Source organism: Lepus europaeus, chromosome 17 (genome assembly GCF_033115175.1).
Source record: "Lepus europaeus isolate LE1 chromosome 17, mLepTim1.pri, whole genome shotgun sequence".
In the NCBI taxonomy this organism is placed as follows: domain Eukaryota; kingdom Metazoa; phylum Chordata; class Mammalia; order Lagomorpha; family Leporidae; genus Lepus; species Lepus europaeus.
The window spans coordinates 3,670,087-3,684,258 of NC_084843.1; positions in this window are offsets into that span (position 1 = coordinate 3,670,087).

Consider the following 14,172-nt stretch of genomic DNA (forward strand, 5'->3'; position numbering starts at 1 on the left):
GACTAACGAGGCACCTTCTCCAGCTTCCCCTGGGAGCGCTGCCTTCAGTGGAGGAATCGCCAGCCCAGGAAGCAGTGGGGGACCCTGCAGTAAGTGGGCTCGTTAAGAGTGGTTGGCATCGTCCCAGCAGGCTGCTCGACAGTCAATGAGAATTACTGGCATCGTGGCAGGGAGGCCGGGCACCTCCACAGCCAGGGAGAAAAGGGAAATGGAGTTAATTGGCACCGTGAAAGTCAACACCCAACCCCACACATTCTGTAGAGCATCGTTGCCCGGAGGGGCTTGGCGGACATCCGAGGGAGACCCCGGTTGGCGAGGGTGGCAATGATGGGTTCCACGCTGGCTCAGGAGGCCCCAGTGCCGCCATGGTGATCACCAGGGGAGTGGCTCCTGAATGGAGGACCCTGACAGCTCCATTCTGCAAGCCCTTGAGAGACCAAACCATGAGGATTGTGGGGGAGGCGGTACTAGGACAGAACTCACATTAGTGCTGAGAGGGCTGGGGCGAGGTGCTCCTGCACCTCCTGCATGGTGACAGCCACTGGGCAGAGCCACGGGTGCCGAGGCAATGCAGGGAACGGCTTTGGGAGGCTCTGAGCCACGTGTGCTTTTGTGGATGGACCCTCCTAGGGAGGAGGGACAGACAGAGCAGAGATGTCCCCGCTGAAGGAGAAGAGCAAGCAGTCCCCTTGTGGCCCGTTCCTGCCCCCAGCCTGTGGCCTGCCACACAGGGCCATGACCGCAGAGCCCCCCAGTGCCGAGCCCGGGGTGGTGTCTAGACCCACTCCCTGGGAGAGGCTCAGGCAGCGTGGCCAGAGAACGCTGCTGAGTGGGAGTTTACGCACTGTGTCCCTCACGGCCCCCGGGACTGGAGGGCTGAAGACGCTCGTGCACCTGAACTTTCCTTCCTTGAGCTGGGAGGAAGAGTGGTTGCTTGCGGTCCAACACAGAACTGCCTCGTGTCGGTGCTGACCAATTAGAACAGAGCACCCTGGACAGTGTCCCTTGGGCGTGCACAGCTGCCTGCATGGGATTCTGACTATTTTCTGAGGCCCACGCGTGATACAAGCGGCACCCGCTCCGCTGCACTTCATGATAGGAGAGGTCACCTTGAACAAGTACTGACCGCAAGACCGTGCAAGGCACTGCCCACTGCCCCACTCCAGGGCCCGATACGGGTTGGCCGTTATTTCTTCCCTGGATACCCCCCAGACGGAGTCAAGGGGGCTCCTGGATACCGTGTGATTTGCCTCTGGAGCCCCCCCAAGGTGACCGCCCCCCACGAGGTGTGCAGGCGGCAGAGCTGTCCTTGGCCAGTGGTTGCTAAGGCTGCCAGCTGCAGGCTGCCTCTCACGGCTGATCGGCCACCCTCAAGGCCGCGGCTTAACAAGTCCCAGTAGAAGAAGAATGGAGGGTTTTTTTCTTAACTCTGCAAAGAAAATGAAACTAGTGGGAACAATTGTGAGGAGTCACTCACCCCTGCCTCCTCTCCGTTATCACACAGGAAGTGGCTGGCGCCCGCTCAAAACCCAGTGTAGGATTCTGCCGCTGGGATGCCCACAGCCCCCCACGATGCCGCGAGCCCCGCTTCCTGCGAATGCGCGCTCTCAGAGATATCAGGTGTAACCCAAGGACCTGGCTCCCTGCCACCCACGTAGGAGGCCCGGATTGAAACCTGGGCTCCTGGCTTCTTCCTAGCCCAGCCTTGCCTATTGTTGGCTGAACCAGCGGATGGAAGCGCGCTCGCTCGCTCTCGCTCTCGCCCTCGCTCTTGCTCTCTCTTTCTCTTTTTCTCCCTCTCTCCTTGTCTATCTGCCTTCCAAATAAAATTAAAATTTTTTATGTTTTTAAAGATTTATTTACTTATTTGAGAGGCAGAGTTACAGAAAGAGGCAGACAAAGAGAGGTCTTCCATCTGCTGGTTCACTCCAGATGGCTGCAATGGCTGGAGCTGGGCTGATCTGAAGCCAGCAGCCAAGAGCTTCCTCTGGGTCTCCCACATAGGTGCAGGGCCCAAGGACTTGGGCCATCTTCCATTGCTTTCCCAGGCACATGAGCAGGGAGCTGGATCGGAAGTAGAGCAGCCAGAACTCGAGCCGGTGCCCATGTGGGATGCTGGCGCCCGTCTGGGACAGGCTCGGCGTGGCAGCAGTGATGGTTGCCCAGCTCTGCGGATTCGCTGTGCCATGTATACTTCCGGGGACAGTCACAGCCCCCCAGGGGAGCCTCTCCCACTATGCTGCTGGACCATGCTGCAGCCAACGGGGGCACACAGCTGCTCAGAGGGGGCGACAGCAGCGACTCTCGGCTCTCAACCACATAAGCCCAGTCCCCTCCCCAGCATAGGACGCGCTTGTAGGCCAGCACCGGAACAGCCACGTGAGGAGGGTGCTGCACAGGACGTCCTGGGCCCAGGAAAAGACAGGCACAGGGAGGTGTCCCTCAGAGCTCAGCAGTGCATCCTTCTACTCACCCAACCCACGTCCCCGAGGACTTGCAGGGGCCACCCGCCCCCGGGTCCCTGCCCACAGAAAAGTTCCTTCCGTTCCCGGCACTCCGCGTGGACATGAACATCCTGCCTTGATTGGCACCAAGACTGCAAGACAGAGAGACAGCAGCCCCGTGCGCCCCAGGGAAGGGCTCGGGAAGCCCTGGCCCGCGCTCCGCCGTCTCCTCGCCTCCTTTGCCTCCAGGAGCCTGCGCCGTATCGTGATGCTAACATGACCCAGAGAGCCTTGAAGTTAGAAGTTTGATCTCCCTCTCAGTTTGCTTGGAAAGGACTGTGACCGAGGTAAGGAGGGACAGCCGTGACAGCCGCTGTGTGGTACCCACAGGGCTCTGTTCTAAGCACCCTCGCGTGTTTTCCAAATGCAGCCCTGCATTTGCTCCTCGGCGCAGTCCTGGAAGGGAGGAGTGATCCCATTTCACAGATGAGAAAGTCAAGGCTCAGAGTCAAACCCCTCCTGAGGGTCATCTTGGCCCACAAAGCCATGGCTCCCTGCACAGAGACACGGGGAAAGGTGCCCCCCACCGTGTTCTGGCCCCATACATCACTGCGTGAGCCCAGAAAGCACTTAGATTCCAGCTTCCCTACATAATCGAGGGCTCACCTCACCTGCTTCTCTCATAAAATTCAAAACAAGCTGCAAAGCAAACTCCAGGTCGTTTGACAGCCAGACAGCCCAGCTAAGTATTTTCAGAGCAGCCCAGACGTGAATCCCAGCTGTGGACGACCGGGAGCTGGGTGGAATTACAGCCCCTAGACCTGCAAGGAGCCTGGCCCAGGGAGTCCAAGCCCCTAATTAGTGAGATGAGAGCGTTGCAGCCCGAGAAGGGGCGTGACCCGCCCAAGGTGAGTCAGGAGGCGGCAGGAGGGGGCAGCGGCCCCGAGCCTGCTTCCACGCAGGCCGCGCTCTGTCTGATTAACTCGTAGCTGAAGGCGGAGCTGTTTCCCCGACACCTGACAAGAGTGGTTTCCAGCGAAGGGTTCTATTGAGTCCTTACCCATGACCTGTATGTATTTCCTCTCCTAGAATTTGATGTCTCGGGAAACCTGCCAAGCACCGCTCACCAGGGAGGGGGGGGCATGTGGAGCAGGAAGGGAAATCAGAGCAGGAAAGTGCTGGCGCGGGGGCTCAGGCTGGACCCACTTCCCAGCCTGCGCTGGGGGCTGGCCTGTGCACGGCCGGGCCAGGGACGTGGCCTCGCGGGGAAGCTCCCGTCCACTCCACAGGGCCAATTTCTCTCCCTGCCCCCACCCAGCTGCCTGGCCATCTCTCATGTTGTTTCAGAAGCAAATTTTCTAAGCTCATCAATCAGTAAGCCAATGTCCAGAGTGATATTAACGGCAATTATCGCTGTCAAGGCTCTTCCATTTTTTCCGAAGGACGGCTTCATCTATTACACTGTAATGGACCCGGATGGAGGCCACGACACGTGTAAAGTAACAATAAAATGGAAGCAAGGCCTTGGCCCCACTCTCAGCTTGCCTTTCTTCGAGTTCGCACTTGGTCCTTCCCTGGTTCTTGCCACAAACCCACTCAGCGTGCCTCCTGGGGGCGGGCAGCAGGGAGAAGGCAGCCAGGAAGCCCCCACCCCAGCAGGGCCCACAGCAGAATTAGAACAAGGTGTTTGCTGAAGATGTGGCTGCCTGGGTTCACCCTGGAGACCTGGCTTCAGGAATCTGTCTTATGTCACGCGGGGTGTCCCTGGTGGCAGCTGGCGATGCACACACCCTACTCGGAGACTCACCTTGGAACCCACAGGGGGCGCTGTCCTGGGAGGCAGAGCAGGGGTCCCAGGCCCAGGGCAGAGTGCCCGTGTCTGCCTCCAGCGAGAGGCGGGGGGGAAGGGCTGCGGGAAGAGCATCTGAGGGGAGGGGGGAGTTTGCTGAGCGGGGAAGGCTGTAAGGACACACAGGCTGGGAGGCTGTAGGGACGCGCAGGCTGGGAGGCTGTAGGGACGCGCAGGCTGGGAGGCTGTAGGGACACACAGGCTGGGAGGCTGTAGTAGGGACGCGCAGGCTGGGAGGCTGTAGGGACACACAGGCTGGGAGGCTATAGGGACGCGCAGGCTGGGAGGCTGTAGTAGGGACGCGCAGGCTGGGAGGCTGTAGGGACACACAGGCTGGGAGGCTGTAGGGACACACAGGCTGGGAGGCCGTAGGGACACACAGGCTGGGAGGCTGTAGGGACACACAGGCTGGGAGGCCGTAGGGACGCGCAGGCTGGGAGGCTGTAGTAGGGACGTGCAGGCTGGGAGGCTGTAGGGACACACAGGCTGGGAGGCTGTAGGGACACACAGGCTGGGAGGCTGTAGGAACGCACAGGCTGGGAGGCTGTAGGGACACACAGGCTGGGAGGCTGTAGGAACGCACAGGCTGGGAGGCTGTAGGGACACACAGGCTGGGAGGCTGTAGGAACGCACAGGCTGGGAGGCTGTAGGAACGCACAGGCTGGGAGGCTGTAGGGACGCACAGGCTGGGAGGCTGTAGTAGGGACGCGCAGGCTGGGAGGCTGTAGTAGGGACGTGCAGGCTGGGAGGCTGTAGGGACGCGCAGGCTGGGAGGCTGTAGGGACACACAGGCTGGGAGGCTGTAGGAACGCACAGGCTGGGAGGCTGTAGGGACGCGCAGGCTGGGAGGCTGTAGTAGGGACGTGCAGGCTGGGAGGCTGTAGGGACGCGCAGGCTGGGAGGCTGTAGGGACGCGCATGCTGGGAGGCTGTAGTAGGGACACACAGGCTGGGAGGCTGTAGGGACACACAGGCTGGGAGGCTGTTGGGACACACAGGCTGGGAGGCTGTAGTAGGGACGCGCAGGCTGGGAGGCTGTAGTAGGGACACACAGGCTGGGAGGCTGTAGGGACGCGCATGCTGGGAGGCTGTAGTAGGGACACACAGGCTGGGAGGCCGTAGGGACGCGCAGGCTGGGAGGCTGTAGGGACGCGCAGGCTGGGAGGCTGTAGGGACACACAGGCTGGGAGGCTGTAGTAGGGACGTGCAGGCTGGGAGGCTGTAGGGACACACAGGCTGGGAGGCTGTAGGGACGCGCGGGCTGGGAGGCTGTAGTAGGGACGTGCAGGCTGGGAGGCTGTAGGGACACACAGGCTGGGAGGCTGTAGGGACACACAGGCTGGGAGGCTGTAGGGACGCGCAGGCTGGGAGGCTGTAGGGACGCGCAGGCTGGGAAGCAGCCCCGAAGCCGTGTGGAGCGGAAACAGCCTGGAGTATTGGGAACCCCAAACTGCCCGCAGCCAGGGCGGCCAGCCCCCTCTTCCGGAGTCCAGCCCCTCAGCCTGCGCTTGCCGGTGGCGATCACGAGGGCCAGGCTGCTCTAGGGGCCCAAGGGGTCACCGTTTTTCCTGGTTTGGTGTCTGCTGGGCTGTAAGGAAGATGACCAGGGAGAACCTGCCCAGTCGGAGAGGGAAGCTGGCACAAACTGAGGACAATGGCCGGCCGTGAGCTGGCCCCACCTTGCAGAGTGCTCTCCCTCTCTCCATGTCTGGCTCTCTGGAGTGAATACCCCCCTCATCCCTACGCCCAGTTTATCCAACATGGTCCAGGCCCGAACTTCAGACCCAGGGAGCCTCTTCACAGGGTCTCAGCATAGAGCCAGCTGGGTGGAGTGCGGAGAGGCCCAGCACAGCCCCAACTCCCCTGCGCTCCTTAATGTATTCCACATCCAATCTTCGCTTGGTCTACAGGGAATCCAGCTTCGTGGAGGTCCTGGTAGCTGAGGATTTATCAAACCAGAGTATATGCACGGTATGAACAGCAGATCCATTATCTAAGCTGTTGATTTTAGTAGAAATGTCAAGAAATGATTTAGTATAAAATCCATCACAAAAGCATTTATTAAAAAGTCTTGTGCCGCTCTTCATCTACAAACATTTACTACGCTGCATACAAATGTCGGCAGCTCGGCCTAATACACTTCTTCATTCATGGACTTTTCATCGTTTTCTGGATAGATGCCAAAAACCATGCTCCCCTTGGACCACGGCCCGTGCGCGCTGGAGAGCTCCTCTCAACACCTGGGGTCGGCGCGCTCCCGAGGGCCGTGTCTCCTCTGGGGGCAGAGTCCTCGTTATGTGGAGGTTTACGTAAAGACGGGAGTGTATCCACGTATCCCCAGGGCTCTCCAGAAGTCGACCGATTAAGTGAGAACTGGACAGCCAAGTGGACCAAATATGTCCAACAGGCTTGTGTCCAGATTTAGAAACTGTAAAAAAAAAAAAAAAATTAACCTAACAGCCCCCAGCCTCAGTTCAGAGACCCTGGCCAACCTCCGGGGCTCTCATCCGTGTTGACCAAATGCTCCAAACTCAGCCAGTTCCCTGGAATAGCAGAATCCCAAATGGGAGTCTTCATCAGCGGCATCTGGCACCCTCCCTTTCGGGAAAACAGGGAGAGCCCAGAGAGCTGAGTGGCCTGCGGAGCCCACACAGCTGCTGGGGACGGCGGCAGCCCTGGGACCTTGGATTCCTGGTTGTGGATGAAGTGGGTGTGGTTGGGCCTCCCTGGAGGGGAGCAGCACGGGGTTCCAACAGCAGAGGCAGAGGCAGCCAAAGTAAGCAAGCAAACGCTGGCCATTGAACTGCGGGGCTTGGGCTTCAGAGCCTTGACCATGAACCAGGGAAACCACACCTCACCTCCTGCTTTCTGTCTTCCAATCCACACCGGCCTCGGCATCCGCACGGGGTCATCAATCCTTCCCCGCGGGAGCCTGTCCTCTACCCTGGCAAGGCAAGCACCCAGCTGTGGAAAACACCCAGGAGGAGACAGGGGCCCCAACAGCCAGCTCCAGCCCCAGGGAAGGCTGGGAGGGCTGTCCAGGTGGTCTGGGCCCACGGGGCTTGGCTTTGGCGTACTGCGCCCCCAGGGCCAGCTCTGGATACCTGATGCGAAACCGCAGCCTGCGTGCTCTGCCTCTGGGCTGCTTCCTGCCCCGAGCTTGCGCAGACTGCACCAGCTGCAAACCCCAGCCCCCCCGGCTCCCTAGAAGGAGGAAGACGCTCAGGCCAGAGCTGTGTCCACACTCGGCTACGGACTCCCGGAGCATAGCTGTGCAGGGCTGGGAGAACAAAGAAGCTGCAGGACCAGCGGGTCCAAGTCAGGTCCCCGGAAGATTCCTTGACGTTCCCTGGGAGAGCTGAGGTGGCAGGAGTGCCAGAGGCCCAAAGCAAGCGTAGAGTGCAGAGCAACTCAGACAACGCGCGAGCCCACACCCACCTCACCCACCATCCCCTGGCTTCTCCTCGCTCCTATTTCTCTTTCTCCTCTTGCCTCATGGAATGAAGCAACGCTGATGGCAGCAGGAGGAGCCATGGTACAGACGGTGTTTGGCACAACATGCTGGGACTCCTGGGTTTGAGTCCTGGCTCCACTTTTGACTCAAACGTCTCACCAATGTGCACCCTGGGAGTGCAGCAGGTGACGGCTCCAGTACTTGGATGCCAGCCACCACGTGGGAGACCTGAATCGAGTTCCTGGCTCCAGGCTTCAGCCTAGTTCAGCCCAGCTGCAGGTGCTAAAGGCATTTGAGGAACGAATCAACAGTTGCCAGATTTCTCCGTCTCTTGACCTTCCAAATAAATACAAATACATGGGGCCGGCGCTGTGGCGTAGGCGGTTAAGTCTCTACCTGCGGTGCCGGCATCCCATATGGGTGCCAGTTCGTGTCTCAGCTTCTCCTCTCCCAATCCAGCTCCCTGCTGATGGCCTGGGAAAGCAGTAGAAGAAGGCCCAAGTGCTGGGGGCCCTGTACTCACGTGGGAAGACTTGGAGGAGGTTCCTGGCTCCTGGCCTCAGATCGGCCCAGCTCCAGCCATTGCAGCCATTTGGGGAGTGAACCAGCGAATGGAAGACTTTTCTCTGTCTATAACTCTACCTCTCAAATAAATAAATAAAATCTTCAAATATAAATAAATAAATAAAACTTTGGAAAGAAAGAGTAGCCGGGCTGTTACTGCAGCCACAGGAGGGTAGACCAGTGCGCGCGCAGCATCCCTGGCATTCTGCTAGCTCCTGGGTAGAGTCACTCACTCCACACCCCGGGGGCCTGGGAGGCAGACACAACCGCTCACGTCTCCTCCTTGCCCAGTGCTCCCCCAGTCCAACACTTCTGGCTGGTTGGCTTCGCTCTCTGCCTTCACCACGGGAACACACGCTCAGCAGGCCAGCTCCGTCTGCCCTGTGCGCTCTGTCTTCTAGCGCTCGGCGACCATCAGCAAATGCCACCCAAGGAGAGGAGGTCCACGGTATAGACGGAAAGCGGCGGCTGTGAAAAGTTGTCGGTCCCATGGCAATGCAGACAGGAGAGGAGGGGGGCGAGGCAGGAGAGGAGGGAGGCGAGGCAGGAGCTCCTTCCTCTCCCCCAACCAGCCTGTCCCCTGGGGCCTCTCGCACCCCACGCCCCCTCCCTGACACCTGTGCAGGCACCTCCAGCTCTGGACAAGGATCTGGTACCCACCACTCCCAGTTTCTTCCAGTTTGAGAGATGCCAGGGACTCGGTGCCACCCCAGCCCTACCCCATGGGGAGGTGGGACCTCCAGCCACTCTGGACCCCGTCCCTCAGGGCAGAGCTGCAGCGTCCCGGAACTGTCTGTCCCAGCTCCCACTCGCCTGAGTTATTCCTGGCATGAAATACACCTGTGTCATTTAAGGAAGCAAGCTCAATTATTTAGCTCTACCTAGATTTAGTTCAAATATAAGAGTTACAGTGTACATCTGAGACTTGCGGGAAATTGATTTTTCTGCTTAGGCTCATTTCATAGGGTTTAACATTAAGACCAAGCCAGGCTCAAACAGATCTCTTAGTAGATACGGAGCTTGCTGTCTTTTTCCAGAGAGCAGCGGAAACAAGAGTCCTTCTCCCTGTCCCGACACTTGCCGTGCGTCCTTTATGATCTGAGTGGACAGAGGTGGCCACCAAGAGTCCTCTTTCAAGGCCCTGCCCCAGCCAGCATGCCCAGGCAACCCGAGAGCCAGGAACAGTGTTTGGCACCCGGCCGACCTCGCAGCCACCTCCCCAGATGCCTGCTGCAGCCCCGGGAGTTGGGCTGGGTTTTTTATTCTTTCGCAGCCATTTTGCAGGTTTCTCTCATTGCCTCCTGTGAGTAGGGCACTGATGGACCAGAGGTTTTAAACCGAAGCCTCTCACCACGGAACACAGTAGAGGGCTCCTATGATGGGAAAAAAGTCGGGCAGCTCATCTAGATGTTTACAATTAAATTAGCCGGCCGGGGGTCAGCGAGGACAGCTAATGCTCAGTGTAAACTCTGTTTTCAAGTTCTTCAGAGGAGAAAGAGCCCGGGTGAACATCCGAGGACGCATGGTCTTAAAAAACTCTCCAGGATATGACGGCTTTAAGCACGGGGACACCGAGATGGAAGACGGAAGAACCAAGAGTGAGCGCATCAACACATCGCCGACAGAGTCCCCGCCCACTGCAAAGCCGTCCCTGTGTGATTTTTCAACAGGGAAAAATATACTGGTGAGGGGTGCGGGCCAAGGAGCTAAAATTATTCCAATAGAAGAGAGAACGTGAGATGTGAGTGTGCCTGGGGATGGGCGGTGAACACAGAATTCCAGCAGAGTCAGATCCCACAGGGACCCACAGGGCCAGCCCCGGGGAGCTGCTGTTCGCACCTGCCTGCTGTGTCCCCACCAGAGCCAGTCCCAGTCCCTGTCCCTGTCCCTGTCCCTCTCCTTCTCCCTCTCCCTTTACCTCCCCCGGGGTGCATGGTGGGACCCACGTGGACAGCGTGTGGCACACGTGAGCCTTGATGTTTACTGCCATATTGCCCTGTGCAAAGTGCGTGGTGCAGTGGCTGGTGCCTTAACAAAAAGGAACAAAGGCAGCCCCGTGGGGTGACTGGCAGCAAAAGCCATGACCTCACGGCAGCAGCATAGAGGGCGCTCAAGAGCCAAGGACATCAAGGTCCCCAGAGTCTCACAGCCCACACTCGCAGGTGACAAGGACACACACAGCGTCCAACAGAACTGCAGTAAAGAAAATGCACCTTGTGCGGCTGCCCAGTGCCGTGCCCACTGGCCACACGTGGCCGCTGAAATGCGGTAAGTGCCATGGAGGACATGGATGTTTACATTTCACTTTAATAAATTAGTTTAGTGGATTGATTGATAGGTAATCAATTAATTGATTCCACCAAAGTAGCTTCCCGGGCCTTCTGGGTGCCATGTTGGATGCAGCAGCTCTGGCATGGCCTGCGTGCTTGCCAGGCTCGCTGTGAGTCTGAAGCTCAGACAGGCAGAGACGCATCAGAGGCCCAGGGTTGCTCCTCTCCTCCCTCCAGGGAACAGAGCTCCTCCTCCAGCCTGGACCCCACACACAACAGCTGCTGGGGACACTGGGCTCCCAGCCCCTCCTGCCAGGTGGCCCAGGACAGCCTAGCCCAGCACTGGATGCTGCCAACCCGAGGGGCTGGCTGGCCCAGCACAGCAGACTGGAGGAGAGGCCTCAGGAGGGCTCCACACCCACCATGGGTCCCCATTCTCCCAGGCCTGCCACATTTACCATCCCAGGTCCCTGCTGTGCCCTCCGAGAGGACCTCACGCTGGGCCTCTAGGTGGGCACCCATGGCAGGGCAACCAGAGCAGCGGCAGAGCCTGCTTCTCCAGGCCCTGACATCCCCAGCTCCCACACACATGCACACACAGACACATGGTGCACACTCAAGTGCAAAGATGCACTCATACACGCACACCTGCCCGGGTACTCGTGTGAACGACACAAACACGCCGGTGCCCATGTGCACTCACACCCACACAGATGCCTGTGTGCACCCTCACACACGTGTGCACACTCACACACAGGGGCACGCTGACCCTGAGAGAGGAAGTCTCAGCGGCTGTGGCGTAACGAGGCCGGAACTGACTCACAGCTTCGGCCTCCTCATCGGAAGCCTGCGACGTAACCAAGTCGTCACCATAGTGCTCACCTGGCTGAGTTACTGTGCGCACTGAATAAAGTGGCAGCACACGGACAGCCCTCCCCACACCTCTGGAGGCCACAGGTGTTGTTGGGGTGCAGCGGCACCGTGCTGCAAGGGGCAGAGGAGGACAGGGCCCCCCAGCCAAGCCCCTCAGTGAAATCCTCAGAAACCCCAGCACCATCCCCTGGGGACTGTGCAGGAAACGGCGACTCTGGGGATGTGGCAGCAGCAGGGGGGTCTGGGTGCTGCGTCGAGGAACACGCTCAGAACAGGAGCCACAGGAAGACAGGGCAGGGCCCGGCTGGGTCTGAGCCTGTCCACTCCACTGCGCGCCTGGTGTGGGTTGGGTGTCCGCCAAAAGAATGCCTGAGTCCTCAGCCCAGGACCTGTGACCGTGCAGCTGGATTCAAGTTTTCACAAGGCCATGCTGGGTGAGGGCGGGGCCGATCCAATGACTCGTGTCCTTGCAAGAAGAGGGAAACATGGACGCAGAGCTGGACGCAGAGTGAGTCGCACAAGACGGAGGCAGAGGTTGGAGCCATGCGTCTGCCAGCCCGGACACCGGGGACTGCCAGCGACCCCAGAAGCGGCAGAGGCACGGAGCAGACCCTCGCCCAGAGCCCACAGAGCTGGAGGCCCAGGAGCTGTGATGCGTGAACTCCGGCTGCGAGGCCCTCTGGGTTTGTCACAGCAGCCTCGTGGAGCCAGCATGCCGTCGTGGGCCTCGGGGCTCAGCCCCAGCCTTCCTTCCACGTTCCCAGCACCCAGCAGTGGCCCGGCACATAGTAGGTGCTCAGGAAGTGTTTGTGCATATGGCCACATAGGGGCAAATGAGAGGTAAAGAAAGAGACAGCGTGCGTGCTTCCAAGGGGGCCTCGTTGGGGTGCGGTGCCTTGAGGGGCCTCATTTTCAGAGCATGGAGTCTTCAGAACGGACTCCTCCAAACCGCTACTGCCCCTCACTTCTCCCTTCCTCAGTTTCCCCTCCCACCCCAGCAAGCGCAGAACCCCCAGCAGCCACTCAGGGGGCTGGGTCGCAGCCTTAGTCTGCATCCTGACTCCGTTTAACCCTTCAGTGTTCCAGAGCTCCTGCAGCACACAGCAAACTTCAAGCCTGAATCATCAGAAACGCTGTCTGACCACTACAGCCTTTGGGAGGCAGAAATCTAAGAACAACCCCGGGTGGCCCTCGCCCTAGGCCATCCCCTTCCCCTCTGGGTGTGAGATGGGGAAATGGTTATCCCACCAGATTCGGTAAAGAGTGATCCCGGTCGCTAATCAGTCCACCTTGGGGAGGCCGCCTGGGTGGGCCCGGCTGATGAGGTCTGTCCTAGCAGAGGGCTTGCTCAGGCTGGGAGCAGAAGCGGACGGCAGGGAGGCTGGGGCCGTGAGCAGACTGGCGCGACGTTTGTTGGAAGCTAAGAGCAACCCCAGCCGAGAGCCGAGATCTGCAGCAGCTCTCGGGGCTGCGAGTGCAGGAACCCGACGCCTACCCGCAGGTCAAGCACACTGCTCCCCAGGGCCTCCAGGGGAGAGCCAGCCCCACAGCACCTTCAGTTTGGCCTTGGGAGACCCGAAGCAGGCCACCTGCACCTGGTGGACTGTGAGATAACAGCCGGCTGTGTCTTAAGCCCCTACATTTGTGCGGGTCGTTAGGCAACAACAGAAAATCAACAGAAAAGCCTGTTGTTGTGTAAGAAGACAAATCGGTGACAGGGAGTTTTCCCGCACTCCAGCTAATGCAGCGAAAGAGACAAGAACAGCCGAATGACCTCTGACCTGTGCCGTACTCCAGAGCAGAGAGGGCGACCACAGCCCCGGGCCACAAGCAGGCACAGAACACCCCGAGCGACCCACGAGCTGAGAACGGACACTACGTGCTCAAATGGTGCAGACACAGCCGAGGAAGAACAGCTCGGGACACGAAAATTATATGAATTTAAATTTCGGTGCCCATAGATAAAGTTTTATTGGAACACAGCCACCTTCCACGGACACCAACTGCCTGCTCCTCCCTACAACAGACGGGAGCGGCGGCCATAGGGATGGACCGTCCCCCCTGCAAACCACACTTGTCACCTGGCCTCCACGGAGGAAGCTGCCAGCCCTTGCTCTGGAACATTCCAAGGGTTTCCCAAAGTACCACTGTGGACCCGGGTTCACAGCCAGGCCCCGACACAGGACCGGGGCGCTGTCGGGGTGACCAGAAGGGCTCAGTCCAGGAGGCCCTGGGGTCCCCTGACTCCAGACACTGTTAACTTCCTTGAATAACTCACACACACCCTATAACTCTTTGAAAGAAGAGAAAACAAAACTGTTTCTTGGCTTCCAAAACATAAATGAACTGATGTTCAGATTAGAAATGATTTTTTAAAAATAAAAGCATACAGGACCCAACACTCGTCATCCAGTACATCGCGATCTCTCTGACACGGATTCTACCCTCGGTGCAGGGCTTCTCACACCACCTGGTCTGAGCCCAAGTCGCTGTGGAGGCCAACGGGCCAGCTGGGTCTCCTCTGAGCTCCCGGGGGCCCCGACACCTCTAGACTCCTGCCCAAGAAACATCTGGCAGGAAATGAGTGGTTTTAAAACACAGAAGATCAGACCATCGTCCAGAGCGCGGTCCTGGGAGAGTCCGGCCAGCATCGCTTTCAGATCTCCGTGTTCCAGTGCTATCATCTGGCTGCTCGCATAGGAACGCCAAAACACAATAC